General features: G+C 37.8%; 1 pseudogene; it reads right to left on the bottom strand.

The window, feature by feature from the left end:
* Window positions 1-560: 560 nt before the first annotated feature.
* Window positions 561-767, bottom strand: LOC143380871 (U2 spliceosomal RNA; annotated as a pseudogene).
* Window positions 768-16,598: the final 15,831 nt, after the last annotated feature.

Below are 16,598 nucleotides of genomic sequence, written 5' to 3' on the forward strand. Positions count from 1 at the left end.
AAAGAACAGAGCCCTTCATGTTTTAGAACTTCAGATGTGATAGAATCCACTCCTGAGCTGTGTATACTAATTATACATTTACTATGATTTTCCAAAAAACAATTTGATTCCAAGTCTCATCCTTCAGTGATACTGCCTCCTGCTAGATGGGGGTGGTGGCATTTACCGCTCCATAAATTAATAATGAGGATACATAACAAACTTAATGTCTCAAGGCAAGGAATTGACCAGGGGAATAAAATGGTCTCAGCTGAAGAATTGAGAGAGTGAAGGGTGCTTGCTTAGATTCTCCATGAATAGATACTAAATATAAATATATATATATATATACACACACACACACACACACACACACACACACACACACACTCCTGAGTTTCAGAATAATAGAGAATTCCCTTTAGCAAAGCATCCTGCACATTACAGCCATTTTTTTGATATTTCATGTGAAAAATATGATTCCATCTTTAATCTAATTTTGAGGAAAATGAACAAGACTAAGAATGCTAAAGTGAAATCCATAAGACTCTTATGAAAGCATGATTTGCTTGCATCTTTGAGAGAAGTTGAACATCACTGGTTGAGAATTGTCTGATTTGACTTAAAATATTGAGTCAAAAGATATAAGGAGAAGATTTTAGCAGATTAAAAGAACACATATGGCCCTCAACAGTCTGCAATTTGAGCTCCGTGTCTTCCCTTCTTGTTAAATGCCTTAATAAGAACAGATACTGCACTTGATCTTAGCCAAAAGGCCGAGAAGCGATATCATGCTAAGCAAAATAAGCCAATCTCAAAAGAACCAAAGGCGGAATGTTTTCTCTAATATTCAGATGCTAATTCACAATAAGGCGGGGGTGTGAGGGTACTAGAGAAGAATAGCATTACTTAGATTAGGTCGAGGGAAATGAAGGGAGAGGAGGGTAGGGGATGTAGAGATAGGGAAGATAGTAGAATGAAACAGACACTATTACTGTATGTATATATGTTATGCATGACCAATGTAATTCGACAACATGTACACTCAGAAAAATGAGAAATTATATCCCATCTGTGTATGATATATCAGTACATAAATGCATTCTTCTGTCACATATAACTAATTAAAACAAAAAAATTATAATTCAAAAAAATGCCTTAATAACTGTTCTTGCTATTACCTCCACTTATGTAACCTTGAGACCACATCAGAACAAATAATCTATTTCTTGACAGCAGTAGGTATTTAATAATTATCTGCTTAAAAAGCTGTTTAATCTATACTACCTTCCTCAAGTCACTTACCTCTACCAGCTCTTTGTTCACTCTGGGCTCCCATGTTGATTATTTTAATTCTAGCTTTCCCAATGATTTGCTTGGTCCAAAATTCCAACTTTGTGTTTTTCCATTCACAGTCTTAAGATACAGAATGAGGCTATTAAAAACTTCTTCACAACAAACCTTAGCAGACCTGGCAGACCATAAGCATAACCTTAGCAGTATCAACATGACCCAGCACAAGGCCTAGGATGTGGCCCAAGGCAAGGCCAGACATGCCTGTGAAAGTATGGACTTGATTACTGAAACTAGGTCCACTGTTCCTGCCCAGTTATTGCACTATAACCTCTTGAGTTCATTCACAGCTGCATCTACCTACTCTACATTTGAGAATTTTCAGTATGTTTTCTAAACCAGTTGAGAGAATTTTAGAATACTTAGTAAATTTTCAGTTAGAAAAATATGTGGACTAGAGAGAATGTTCTTTTGCTTGGAGTATAATAATTATTCCTGACTTATCTTGAGCCACACTATCAATACCAGCAACGCTTGTTTTTCCAACACAGGGCTATACACTGATGTAAACAGAAAGGAAGAATATCCAGAGAGAATATTTCAATCATTGAATGAATTAAAACAAGACATCCTACTTTGGAGAAGTAAAACAACAAACTGTGATAATTCTAATGAGCCTCTGGAACTACACATTTTCTCCAAGACTGATAAAACAAATATTTTCTGCTTAAAAGAAAACATTTTTTTTTTTTTTGGTCTAGGGATATAACTCAGGATAGAGTACTTTCCTAGTATGACCAAGGCCCTGGCTTCAGTCCCCATTACTGCAAAATGTAACAATAATAGTACATTTTAAAAATACAAATGAACAATTTTTAACTCTAGGAAGTCACACTGCCTTAAGTTGATAAACTTATCAATGATAATTTGATTTATTTTATTTCTTCTCATTTATGGCCTAGTTACAGATATAGAAATTATGAGTATGAAAACAAAGAGTAATAGATGTGTCTATCTTTTTCCTGCATAGAATCAGCAAAGCAATAAATTGTCCACATTTTCTGAAAATGTCCTTAAAGGCAGTGCAAGTAAATCTTTCTTCTCCCCACCGTCTCTCACCATTTCTCATCTTATCTGGGGTTATTTCAATCCTTTTTTCTAATATCAGCATGTGATGTAGTTATACTAATGAATAATTCACATCACAAACATGAAAATGATTTTGCTGTAGATGATGATAAGCCCGAAGTGAGAAAAACAAAGTCTGGCTTACCTTAAAACCCAATACACTGTACATTTCAAATACCTAGGAAAAAGAATATTGAAAGATTCTGCTATGAACAAATGTTGTGTACTTGAGGAGACAGATAGGTTTAACCTGATTTAAACAATTTGCAATGTATACATATACCAAAATAACATACGCTACATCATAACTGTGTATAATTTTTATGTTTTTATGTATAAGTTATTAAATTTTTAATTTTTAAAAATGCCAATGTTGGAGAATCCCCCAAAATGCTATCTCAATAAGAGCTGTTATCCAGAGACACAGATACCAGACCTAAAATTAAGAATTCAGAACACAGCAAGGTTTCTCCAAGGAACCCCGGCATTTCCCAGTCCTCCTCTTCTCAAATCACTAAATTCCTACAGTAGTTACCAGTCTGCTGAGACAATGATCATGCTGACTGAAGTCTCTGTGACACAGGGGTGCTCTACCAATGTCCTGAACAGATTTTTAATCACATTGAAAGAAGGACTCATCTTCTTTACACCAAAAGCATGGTTTTTTAAAAAATAAATAAATACTGAAACTCATACCCTAAACAATTATTAAATTCCTTTCCCACTCTCTTCATTTTCTATCATCCTGAGTCCCTTGTTTTGCTGGATTTTGTGGGGATGGGGGAAGTTTGGAGTATAGCCCAATTAATGTAGTTTCAATGGTAATATTCATCATCTTATTATATTTGGGCTTTCTTGGGGTATAGTTGGTGTAAAATAAAATGTTGATTTTCTGCATGGGTTCTATTTTCAGAAAAAAAAAATAGTCACTTTTACATTTTTTTTCCTGATTCCTTTTTAAGCCGTGTTCTGCGCACACTGCAGTTTCTCAGTAGCACTTGTTAAAGTGAGTGTTTGCTAGGCTGACTGATCTATCCGAATGACAAATAGCTCTTAGCGCTTGCTGAACTGGAAACTTTTCACCCTTTTTGAGTGTCAGAATTGTGTTAGGGAACACAGGTTTTAAAGGTTCAATGTTGTTTCTGAATAGACTCAGGCAACCTCCTGAATGGAGAGAGAGTCCTTTGGAGGTGTCCCCTTCCCCTATAATGGAAGTTGATTTTCTTGTTTATGATATGAATGGTGCCCATGGTGGAACAGGGGAATGAAAAGGTAGGACATTGACACCATTGCTCTAGTTTTGACTTTTCTGATCTTTTGGCAGGTCTTGACTTCTGTAAACCTCAATTTTTCTTATTTGCTAAAAAGGAGTAAGAATACATATTTCGCCTACTATTAATTATATAATATTGTGTAAGTAAAAGTTCATTAAAACCACGTATGTGCAATGCAACAGAAGGGTGTTACTTTGAGGTAAGGGGAGAGGAGAGAAGGCTATTGGAAGAATGAATATCTTTTTGTTAACCCGATAGCATAATTGTGATTTAATCAGTTCTGTAAAACTCAAAAGTGATATTATATATGATCTTTCACAAATTAGATCAGATATGTTTTAGTTCACATAATATATAAGTGGATTTTATGTTTGCTTTATAGAGGAATGTTTGGGAAAGCATGGTAATGTCATAAAAGAAGATAACCACAGATTGAGTAAATAATCAATTCCCAATTATTTAAGCAATAAATTATTCACCTAATAGGGCATTAACCTATAAGTACATATTATACCATTTTAATTTCACCTAATAAGGCAAGATAAAAGCTGAAAATATTTTTCCTTGCTTTGGTCTCAGGGTAGTAAGTATAGTATATTTAGTCCTTCCATTATTACCTACTTAAGACGGAAAAAAGGACTATCGGGAAAACTTAGAACTCCAAATCGTCAGTACTATGCCAACAACAGTCATTTTTCAGTTATGATTGATGGGGAACCTCCAGGTGGAGACAAGAGAAAGTAAAGGAGGAATCATGTAGGTTGGAGTAAGAGTCCCCTCCCCAGCCCAGCCTCATCTGAAACAGCTCTGCTACTTTATGGTTTGTGCACAGGCACTCTTGTGACAGTGCATTTGAAATCAGAACTCAGCAGCGTCCCAAGATGTTTTGAATCACTGAAGTAAAAAAAATAATCATCAATAAGAAATTAGGGAATCTTCATCTTATCTCTAGCTTTGTGACCTACCCTTGGCATGTCACTTATTCTACCTACGGCATAGATCTTTGTACCAAGAAAAACATGGACATTTTAGAAAATACATTTTGCACTTAGTTAAGAGCTTTTAGAAATATATCCTGTTGGGGTAAATCTTAGGATGAAGTATCATGAAACTAAGCATTTTAAATTCTAACTGGTGCTGGTTATCCCATGGAGCAGGAAGAGATCTGTATCCTTCCAGCAGATCCCTGGGAAGTATTTGGCTCACTTGTTCAGCTGGCTGGGAGTCCCCATCCTCCCTCACTGCCTGTGTCCATCTCCTTTTATGCTGGCATCTCATTTTGAGCCTTCTTGACTCAATTAGTATATTGGACACTAAAATATACTCACCCCACTTCTCAGGGTTATAGCTAATAAGGAATCTTTCATAGAAATATCCACAATTATCCTAGTTATAAATAAATTCATAAATCTTGATATATACATCCATATTAATACATAAGTTTATTTAAATCATCCTATATTTGAAGAAAAAAAAAGTAGAGTAGTTCTGTGGAACTGGTGGGGCATAAAGAGTTGGCACATTTTCCTCCTCCTCCAATTCTCCACACCAGGTCACCTCTGGCAATATCAGTGTTTTGAGGAATCTTTTTGGAAACTACTAAATAAATCAAATACCTTTTAAAAAATAAAAAGATGGAAAAATATATATAAACACATGTATTCACAAGCATAATTATTGTTTTGCTTTTTCATAATGCTCACTTCATTTTTAGCAGGCATTTGAATCAAGAAATTCCAATTTAGTCCTGTGGGAAGACATTCATAAAATCTTTAAATTGTTAAGAACATGATTTAGCAATGTTTACTCTTTGTGATTTTCTTTCTTTGTCCATTTTCACATGAAAAACAAGGATGAGGATCTAGGATGACTCTTGTTTTTCCTTATCAGTAGGAAAATTATCCTGCTTTTAAAATCTGTAATTGTTGAACACCACTAACTTTACCTGGATTCAATGCAGGAGATAATACTGCCTTTGTAATATAAGATAAATTCTCATATGTTTATTAGTATATTTATTAGTATGTTTATTCTTTTGGTTCTACTTTTCTCCTGCACGAAGTTAAGAACATAGCTTTAGCATGAAATCTAATTGAATTATATGCACAAGATACAAGCCTCTCTCCTTAATCATTATGCATGTATAGTGGTACCAGGAGCAGAGGAGAAAGGAATAGAAGTCTAGCTGTGCAAACAGACAGCTAACTTGAAAAAGCACCCACCAGGAATCTCTGAGGAGTCACATAGTATCACCAATGCTAAGATAAAAGGATTAGTTATTAAAAAAAAAAAAGAAAGAAAGAAAGAAATAGTTACCCAGAAAAAGAAGTGTAGGAGAATGCCAAGAATACTCAATCCCTAATCCAAAATGGCATGGGAGGGGCATAAGATATCTCAAGGTCGATTCTATCACCTGGCCAAGTGGGAGAAAGAATTCTGATTGTGAGACTGAATAGTGCAACTTAGATACCTTTATGCTTTAAAGGGACTTGTCCCACATTTCTTAAGAGATAGCAGTATGTGAAAATTGACGGCGCAGGCTACCTTTTAAAGAAACTAATAAAAATGCTATAATAGTACTTGAAGGAAGAACTATCTATCACTCTCACTGAAACAATTTTCTCTCATGTCTGGAAAGATGCCAGTAAGGACCTGGCCATGGATTCCATCAACATAGCAGCAGCTAATTATGACCACCCTGTGATAGGTCCACGAGGGTCATACATGGATCCATATCAGCATTTTTTTTTCTTTCTTTACCAGTCTCTCCTAGATTCCTTAAATCACTTGGGATTTAAGTCTTGACTCATTTTTTTTTTTTCCTTAAAACACAAGTGATAGGGTCAGATGCACTGCCCAGGCCTAGCCTCAAGCTGTCCTTCATTCTCCACTTATCTCATTATTACCATTATATCCTTGCCCCCTTCTTCACCTCTCACCAAAGTCCCTGGTACTCATTACTCCATAACATGAATACTTAAAAATGACTGTGACTTCTTATTTTTGATCCGATAAAGCAATCAACGTGTTAAAATGCATTCTGAGAGAAAGAAGCAGGAGATTTCCAGAAACCTTTTAGAAAAATGAAAGACATACTATTTCTCTTCGAGGACATAACTGTTAGGTCGGTGGCAGCGACTTGGTGGCGACTTATGGCAACTTAGAACAAAGCAGCCCCCGCTGCTTTGAACATCAATCAGATGCCGGTGGAAACGCCTGTCAATCAGCCAGATCTCCTGACTAACGCCTGTCAATCAGCAGGACCCCCTGGCCAATCCTGGAGTTCAGCCAACTCCCCTGACCAACTCCAAGGGGGCAAGGGACCCTAGAGACACCTTTTCCTGTCCCAAGCCCTTCCCTTCCTGCTGTAAGCCCCATAAAAGTCCTGTCCAGTTGAGCTTCCATGTGGTTTCTCCTCAGACCCTTCCCCTGTCCCCTCTGTGGGTCTGATCGAGTTCCGCCTGGGAGTGATATCTCCATAAAGCCTGTTCAGCGGCCCTTTTAAATCTGCCTCCTTTGGTTGCTGCCTGCCCAGCCTGATCTGACAATAACTATTATCTAGGGTCAAACCCATCCAGATATCTTGCCAGAGAATTAGGAAAAGGGATGCATCAAACCAGGACTTACCTCCACCATCAAAGTCTAGGGATACCTTAGTAAACCTACTTATTGTCTTTTTAAAAATCCTTTAATGGTCATGCATGTATATATTTTTGGCTTTAGATCATGTGGATAAAACCATTAATAGCAATAACAGTTAATATTTATTGACTGTTTACTGAGCATCAGGCATCATTGGACTCTCACAATGCTATGTGGCAGGTGCAATGATCTGATCCTACATATGTGGAAACTAAGAGTGCAAATAAAGTGCCTAAAGTCACAGGTTGGGTGAGCAACCTGAGCTTAAACTAAGAAGTCTAATCCCAGAATCACACACTCATTGAAGGATATGGAAAATAGGCCCCAGGACATTTCCCCTATCTATAGCTGTTCCCCCACCTATCTTGTCTGTGATAAATTGGAACTTTTCTCATTTAAAGGCCCCAGGCCTCAGCCATAGGGAAGGCAGGAAGGAAAAATGGGAGAACACAAAAAACTCGCACTTGACTGGCACAATACTCCCCACCCTAGTGGATCAGCTGACCCCAATAAAATAAACCCCAGGAACTTCCCTACTTACCCTTTTGTCCCACCTTAATGAATCAACTGACCCTAATAAACCCCAGGAACTACCTTTCTGTCACACTGTAAAGGAAGCCTGTAAAACTCAGACTCATGTCTAGGACCAAGGTCGTTTTCTGCCCTGAAGATGAGCCCCTCTGGTGTTTGATTGACTGCTCTGCTGAATAAAGAAGTGCCTGTTGATCCCAGGTCTTTCTGCCTTTCTGCTTACATTTTCAGTTCCCTAACCAGGAACACACTTAAAGCTCCTTTGTGCTTACACTTGCACCTTACATTAGTAGTTCTCAGTAAGGAGCACTTTTGTCCCCTGGGGGACATTTGGCAATGTCTGGAGACATTTTTTATTGTGATAGTGGGTGAGAGTACTGCATGCATCTAATGAGAAGAGGATAGGTTCTCAGAAAAATTCTACAATGCACAGGACAGCTTTGCAAAGCCAAGAACCGTCTGACCCAAAAGCGGCACCAAGAGTGAGAAACTGCACTCCTCTATCCCATCTCTCAAATACAGAAGAGGTTATTAGATATGGAAAAATAACAAACCCCAAAAATTAGTCCTGGAAAAAGAGGAGTAAGAGAGAAAGGCAAACATTGAGAGCACCGATCCTTTCCCAATTCATTCTTCCTCAGTGATAAAACAAACCCTCCGGAGAAGGTGTCCATCAAACCTAGAAAAGTAGCCCCTGTGAAGAGGACAAAGCATTTATGCTTCCATAAGCAAATCCTTTTCCAGATACAAACCACTGACCCTAGGCCCTCCACCCAGCATAGTAAGATAAAGCCCAGAGACTTACCACTGATCCCAGACTCCCTCCCATTTCACCCAGTAAAACAGACCCCAAATTCCTGAGTGTCCAAGCTAACATGCTCATTAAATAAGTCACCTCTCAGTGGAACCTATATAAGCCCAGTCCCCTTCGTTGTTGAGTGGCTCATTTTCCACCAGCAGAGTGGGTCCATTAGAGGTGGAATTCCATTTCTGAATAAAGGCAATGCTGATCTGTGGAGTTTGCATCCAGCCCAGTTCTTTTTGTGCTAACACTTAGTAGACACCTTTACTGGCTGGGTTGAAGGCTTTCCAACTAACAATAAAAGGGCTTCTACCATTGCAACCCTACTTTCCTGAGAAATAATTTCATGCTTTGGTTTACCTGCCTTTCTCCAGTCCAATATTGGCCCCAAGTTTACTTCCTCTATTACCCAAGAATTGACTAGCTTTTAAATATAAAACAGAACTTCTGATGTGTGAGGGGTAAAAATTTGCTCCCAAGATGTAGGCTCTCTGTTCACTTCACAGATTGTTACTTTTGCTGAGAAGAAACTTTTTAGTTTGATTCCATCCCATTTATTGATTATTGGTTTTAATTTTTGCACTATAGGAGTCTCATTAAGAAAGTTGGGGCCTAATTCCACGTGATGAAGATTAGGGCCTAGACTAATCTCTAAGGTATATAAAGAACTCAAAAAGCTAAGCACCAAATTAACAAATAACCTAATCAACAAATGGGCCAAGGAGCTGAACAGACACTTCTCAGAAAAGGATATACAATCAATCAACAAATATATGAAAAAATGTTCATCATCTCTAGTAATTAGAGAAATACAAATCAAAACTACTCTAAGATATCATCTCACTCCAGTGAGAATGGCAGCTATTTAGAATACAAACAATAATAAATATTGGCAAGGATGTGGGGGAAAAGGTACATTCATACATTGCTGGTGGGACTGCAAATTGGTACAGCCAAAATGGAAAGCAGTATGGAGAGTCCTTAGAAATCTGGGAAGGGAACCACCAATTTGACCCAGCTATCCCTCTCCTCAGTCTATACTGAAAAGAACAGACTACAGGGACACAGCCACATTAATGTTTATAGCAGCACAATTCACAATAGCTAAACTGTGGAGCCAACCTAGATGAACTTCAGTGGGTGAATGGATAAAAAAATGTGGCATATATAACAATAGAATTTTACTCAGCATAAAAGAGAACTAAATCATGGCATTTGCAGGTAAATGGATGGTGTTGGAGAAGATAATGCTAAGTGAAGTTAGCCAATCCCAAAAAACAAATGCCATATGTTTTCTCTGATATAAGGAGGCTGACTCATAGTGGGGTAGGGAGAGGGAGCATGGAAGGAATAGATGAATTCTAGATAGGGCAGAGGGGTTGGAGGGAAAGGGAGGGGGCAGGGGATTAGCAAGGATGGTGAAATGTGATAGACATCATTATCCAAAGTACATATATGAAGACACGAATTGGTGTCAACATACTTTATATACAACCAGAGATATGAAAAATTGTGCTGTATACACGTAATAAGAATTGTAATGCATTCCACTTTCAGTTATTTTTTTAAGAAAATCAATAAAAAGTAAAATAAAATGGAACTTCCACATTCTCTATCATCTACAGTACTCAGTAAAGGTGGAAAGAACAAATAGGACCTTAGTAGCAACTTTAATCAATATCTACAGACACTCACTTGGATTGGTTAAGTTCCTCCCTTTGGTCCTTCTCAGGATTTGAGCACTGCCCCCAAATCCTCTTATAATCAGCCCATTTGAACTTCTTTATGGGAGACCCCTTGTTCCCCATACTGTTCAACCTCAATCACCTATCATTTCTCCTGATGTCCTAAAACCACTCCTAGCTCACTTGATGGCTGCCCTTTGGATGCCAACATTCATCTTGCTCAGCCCCAATCTTCAGGGGCCCTGTCTCCAATTCCCATAGGAGACTTAGTTTACTTCTACCCTTTCCAACCAGTAGTTTCTCTACAAGAAAAATGGAAGGGTCCTTTTAAGGTGATCTTGACCACCCCCACCACAGCCAAACTAGAAGGACTCCCCACCCGGATCCATTTAAGCAATTTAAAATTTGTTCCTGCTAATTGCCTTTTATCATTCTCTTCTCACAGGCCTTACCCAATTACCCATTACCCACCTCCCAGCCCAGAATTCTTAATGCCAGACATTCTTCTACCTTTTCTTAACATCACTCGGAGACAAATTAAATTCATCGTGTTTACTCCCCATTCATCTTTCAAACATTAAACCTCATTTGGGATCTATGGCTTCTCTATGGCCTCTCTTCAAACATTAGATCTCATTTAGGATCTATGGCTTCAAGGGACATTCATTGACCTGACCCCCACCCAAATTTCTTTCTTCTGTTTGTATTTTCCAGGAATCTTCTTTAACTTCACAAACAGCCACACTAGACTAGAAACTGCTGAGACAAAAAGTGGCTGATGTATTCAGTGAGAATCCCATCTCTGTAGGCAAAAATGTTAATGCCTTGAGCCTGGAAGGCACACTCCGTGCCCTGGGGCAGGTTAAGAAAACAACAGAGATAACTGGGGGAAAATTGAGAAAAAGGGTCAATTCATTATTCCTCTTAACAGGTTCTTCTTGCTGGTCTTCATAATATACAGAACTGCAAGCCTGGGTAAAGGCACAGAGACATATTGTGCCCCTATTCCACAGCCTGCCATTGCTCACCCAGTAACATGGATTGATCTTCCCCCTTCAACCTACCTTTATTCCACAGCCTCCTTGCCTGGTCCTTTGTTGACTACCAGGTCTCTCCAACAACTTTTATTCAATTATTTGGGATTATCCTCCTGAACCCCACTTTGCATTTCTCTCAATAACTCATATTGTTACCACATTGGGCCTTGAACTTGGCTTACATATGTCCCTAAAAAACAGGATCCAGAGGCCAGGCTTATTTTCCTCTTGGGCAGAGGCTCACCTGCATGGCAGGAAGTTAATGCTAATTGTTCATTAAGCAGATCCATTTGCTTTTACCAAAGATACTGGGATCCTAAAAAAAAAAAAAAAATTGTTACAATGGTCTGAATGTGTAACACCTCATCCTCAGAATTGTTCTGTTGCAGAAAAACATGTTATAGATTAGGGTTCTCCTGGGGAACTGATTGATGTTGAATCTAGAGCTTTGGGATAAAAATTACTTTATAGGGACAATTTATATTTTGTTTATAGATCTGTTTTACATTCCAACTCCACTAGGTACTGGTCTAAGGGAGAATTATCACCTCCTGCCATGAGAATGGATTTGGGGTGAATTTAGAACACTCTATGGAAAATAGGTCTGACTCAGGAGACTTTTCGGATTTGGAATGGTGATTCTCAATGTAATAAGTTGAAAAATGTTAACATATCCTTTAATAAGGAATTCTACCTCATACCACATGTATTTAATCCCTATGTTTTATTGTCTGGACCCATTCAAATACAATATTATATATCATATATTATGTTAAATGTGAAAACTGTATGCTACAACTGAAAGACCTAAGCAATTTCATTCTGCTTGGGATCTTATTTTTCTCTGAAACTTAACCTCTGACTTATTGTAATCCTAAAGTCAAGAAAAAATCTACAGAAAAGCTCTTTGGAAACAGTTCAGTTCTCGGAAAAGCCGGAAAAGCCACAGATAGGCCAAGATAACCACATATCTGAAATTCCAGATGGCTTCCACCTAGGTGTGGTGACCAGTATCTAAACTAGAAGCCCTGCAGTTTGGCACGTACTCCCCTTGCGACATCCTCACGGTTTAAACCAATCATCAGTTTAAATGAATCCCCCTCTTGTAGTGACCAATCCCTCCTACCCAACTTGTTCCCGCCAGTGAATGTGCTACTCATGTTTTAGAATTGTTATTTGATTTTCCCGCGGTGTGTGATGATTTGCTAGGAGATGCTATGATGTATATGGGGGTCCCTGCCTTCTCCAAAGAATGTATAAAACTGCTGCAAAACCTGGGCTCGGGCCTCTTAGCGTCACCTGTTGCTGTGTGTGTGTGCGGAGGACCGAGCTAACTCGCAATAAACACCTCTTTGCTGCTTACATGGATCTTGGGTCTCTGGTGGTCTTTTGGGGGTTCTGAATTCGAGCGTAACACAACAATGTGTCAATTAACTATAAGGCAAAGCTCTGATGTGCTACAAACTGTATGAATCTCAAAAGTCCAGTAGCCACCTGGCTCCCTATGAAATTAAAAGAACCATGGCAGGAGACCTTTCAGTAGCATTCATGCAGGAACTACTACCACAGCACCTGAAACACCATGCTGAACAATTGATCTGGTGGCTGAGAGCTGGTATTATTGTTTTGGCTGGCATCATCACCTCTGCATCCACTACAACAGTGGCATTGCATCAGCAGGTCCAAATATTCATTACCGTCAACAATTCCATAAGAATTTTACTGAGACCTGACAAATTCAAGCACATATTGACCAGGACATTTTGAGTGAAATTCAACAACTAAAAAATTCTATTATTTGGGTAGGAGAACAAGTACAAGATTTACCATGGGCTCAGAGACTTCAGTGTCGTTATTATACAATTTTGTGTTAGTAGAGTTCCTTATAATGACACTGATATGAAATGGCAAAATGTACGTAATCACCTAATGGGACCTGATCCTTTTCATGATGCTTTTTTGGATGTGTTAAAATTAGTCTCAGGTTCTGGACATGGCTGATGCAAAAAACACCTACTTTTCATAATGAAGAAATTCGGGGCAATTTAGCTGAAGGGATTTCTTCCCTTAACCCTTTTAAATACTTATCTACACATATAGCTGGGCTACCAGCTACACTTAAATTGTTAATTTGATCTCTCTTCTTGTTCTGCACAGTCTGTCAAGCAGGATGGAAATTATTAAACCATAAGGAAAATATGGTTATAAAGTTATTCATGCTTAAAATTCTCCAAAGGACACAAACTCCTGAAATCATAAAAAGTGTGCCTGCCCTGAGTTTGAATGGGATATGATGCTCTTGATTAAAGAAAACAGGGTTCCCAACTATATTACCTGCTAAAATTGTTTTCCTAGAAAATCAGTTAATCTTTACCTTTCTTATAATCATCTTTCTTCTTAATTTTTTACAGAAACAATTTCTTAATGAAGTGACCTGCCTGGCTCAAGCCACCTCCAGAACACAGTCTAACTTTCTGAAACCACAAAAGGAGGACTTTGCTTAAGCCCCATGGCTCTTCCCACACATAGCCCTCTTAAGCCTCAGCTGCAAAGATCCTCATGTTCTCTTCCAGAACGCTGAAAGGAGGGGTCCCCCTACTTCACCCTTTCTCAGCAGGAAGCAACCAGATCTTAAATTAGCACCCCAATTCATCATCCCCTTTCAGTCTGGAATGTCAGATATGGAAATGAAAACCCCCAAAACTGTGGCCTGGGAAGAGGGAGGGTGAAAGAAGGAAAAATATTGAAAACACTGATTCTTTCCCAATACATCCTTTCCCGGAGACAAGACAATCCCTGGGAAGGAAGCAAACATCACCCAATGACAAGACAATCCCTGGAAAAGGGCAAGCATTGATCCTTTCCCAATATGTCCTTTATCAGTGACAGTAAAATGCACCCTCCATTCTTGCCCTATAAAAACACTGCCCAGTAGAAACAAATTTCTAATTTTTGCAATCTTTTTCCTGAATGTTCATGTCTTCTTAAGTCTTCAATGGCTAAGTCACCTCCCAGTCTGTAACCTATGTAAACCCACACCCCTCTTGTAATCAGTGGCCATATTCTAACCAGAAAGTGTGCCCACCTGATTCCTGACTCCACTCCACTGTTGAATAAAGGCTTTTCTGAATTCATGAGTTCTACATTCATCTTTGTCATTTTGTGCTTACATCCTTAACCTGTAGTAGCTATAGATTTCCTTGATTCTTATGAGAACATAGGGAATGATCTGGTTTGCTGATACTTAGTATATGTTGTTAGTCTCATATTACATACTGGTATAATAGAAGTAAGCTATCTGAGATATGAAATTGAGCTAACAAGGAAAAAAAAACTTGAAAAAGTTTACATAGTCCAAGCCATATCTATACATTGCCATACTTGCCACAATTCCTTCTCAGCAAAGCATTTTCCCACAAAACCACCAAAAATATCCTATTTCGTAATAAGCACTGAAAGAGATGGGACAAATATAAAAATATTAATATAAATAAAGATATAAATAAATAAATTTATATATAAAATAAATATAAATGCAATATTATCTTTATATATGAGCTTTCTATACAAGCTATTTTTCCTATATATGAGCTTGTCCTTCTATGGGATCTTGAAGTTTTGTATCATACACTATCTATTCACTGTCTCTACAAAAGATCCCAGATAGATTTATCCAGACATCCTTAAAAGCTTACCAGTGAGCTGGGGTTATAGCTCAGTGGTAAAGCACTTGCTTAGCATGTGTGAGGCACTGAGTTCAATTCTCAGCACTGTATCAAAATGAATAAATAAAATAAAGGTTCATTGAAAACTAATGATTTTTTTAAACGTTTACCAACAAGTAAAATTAATAAGACAATAGATTTACTCCCCCAATTCCAACTCCGTCTATTTATATATATATATATATATTACAAATCAGTTCTTTATCACACTATAAGAGAAGTTAGTGAAATAAACACTCTCCAGGGAATCAAAAGTGAAAACAATCTAGATCAGGTTGGGCTGAACACACCTGTTCCTTGAGTGGACAACATACAACAATGCTTTTTCCACATGCCTTTCTTTAATTTTCTTCACAAATCCATCAGGTTAAGTTAATTCATGATACTTCAACATAAACAATCATCAATAGAAAAACATGAAATATGTCTTACAATGTTGGATTCCTTTAAAATATGACAAAGAAAAAGTGAGCGAAAATCCAGAGCCTTAAAGAGCCATCCATAGACTACAAACACACTGATGAGTGGCAAAAATGAAATAATAGGACATAAAATAAGAAAACTATATTTAAGATTTTTAAATTCATTATATGGAATTCATGACAGTTTCTGGACTTTTTCTAGCTAGCTACATTTTAAAAATATGTATGTATTGATCTGGGTGCATTGGCACATGCCAGTAATCCCAGCAACTCAAGTGGCTGAGGCTGGAGGATCACAAGTTCAAGACCAGCATCAGCAATTTAGAAAGGCCCTCAGCAACTTAGAGAGATCCTGTCTCAAAATAAAAAACAAAGATAAAGGACTGGGGATGGGACTCAATGGTAAGGTGTCCATGGTTTAAATTCCCAGGACCCCCCCTTCTCCTGCTCAAATTTGAGTTGCCTGTTTTATTAACACAAAATGAGACTAAAATGTGTTGACTTGTTTCTGACAAAAACTAAAAATAAAAAAAAAAATCCATGCTAACTTCTTTTTTTTTAACCTTCACTTTCCCTAAATTCTCTTAATATTCTCTTCTAACTATTATCCTGGCTTCCACCCAAGCATGGCAGACAAAGAATATGGAAAGCCCAAGTTTCTAACAGAATTCTAACAGAACAACTAACATGTGTGAGGCACGGGGTTCAATCCTCAGCACCACATCAAAAATAAAAAAATAAAGGTATTGTGTTCATCTACAATCAAAAAAAAAAAAAGGTTTCTAAGCCCTTTCTTTCATCCTTGAAAGCTGCAATAAGTTCACTAATCACATCAACTTCAACTTCCATGGTTGCAGAATACCTATAATTGGTCAACTTAGATGTCTTTCTTTCATCCCCAGGGATAGCAACTGTACATGTAATATATAACTATGTGCATACTATTATTTATTATAATGTGAAATATATAGCATATAAACATTTTTTAATGAACATTAACAAGGAACACTGGGATGATTTCTCTAACAAAAGAGCCTGGGGAAGTTGGGCCTATCATGTCCCTCTTGCAGGATTTTCCCT

Source organism: Callospermophilus lateralis, chromosome 14, assembly GCF_048772815.1.
Source record: "Callospermophilus lateralis isolate mCalLat2 chromosome 14, mCalLat2.hap1, whole genome shotgun sequence".
NCBI classification, from domain to species: Eukaryota; Metazoa; Chordata; class Mammalia; order Rodentia; family Sciuridae; genus Callospermophilus; species Callospermophilus lateralis.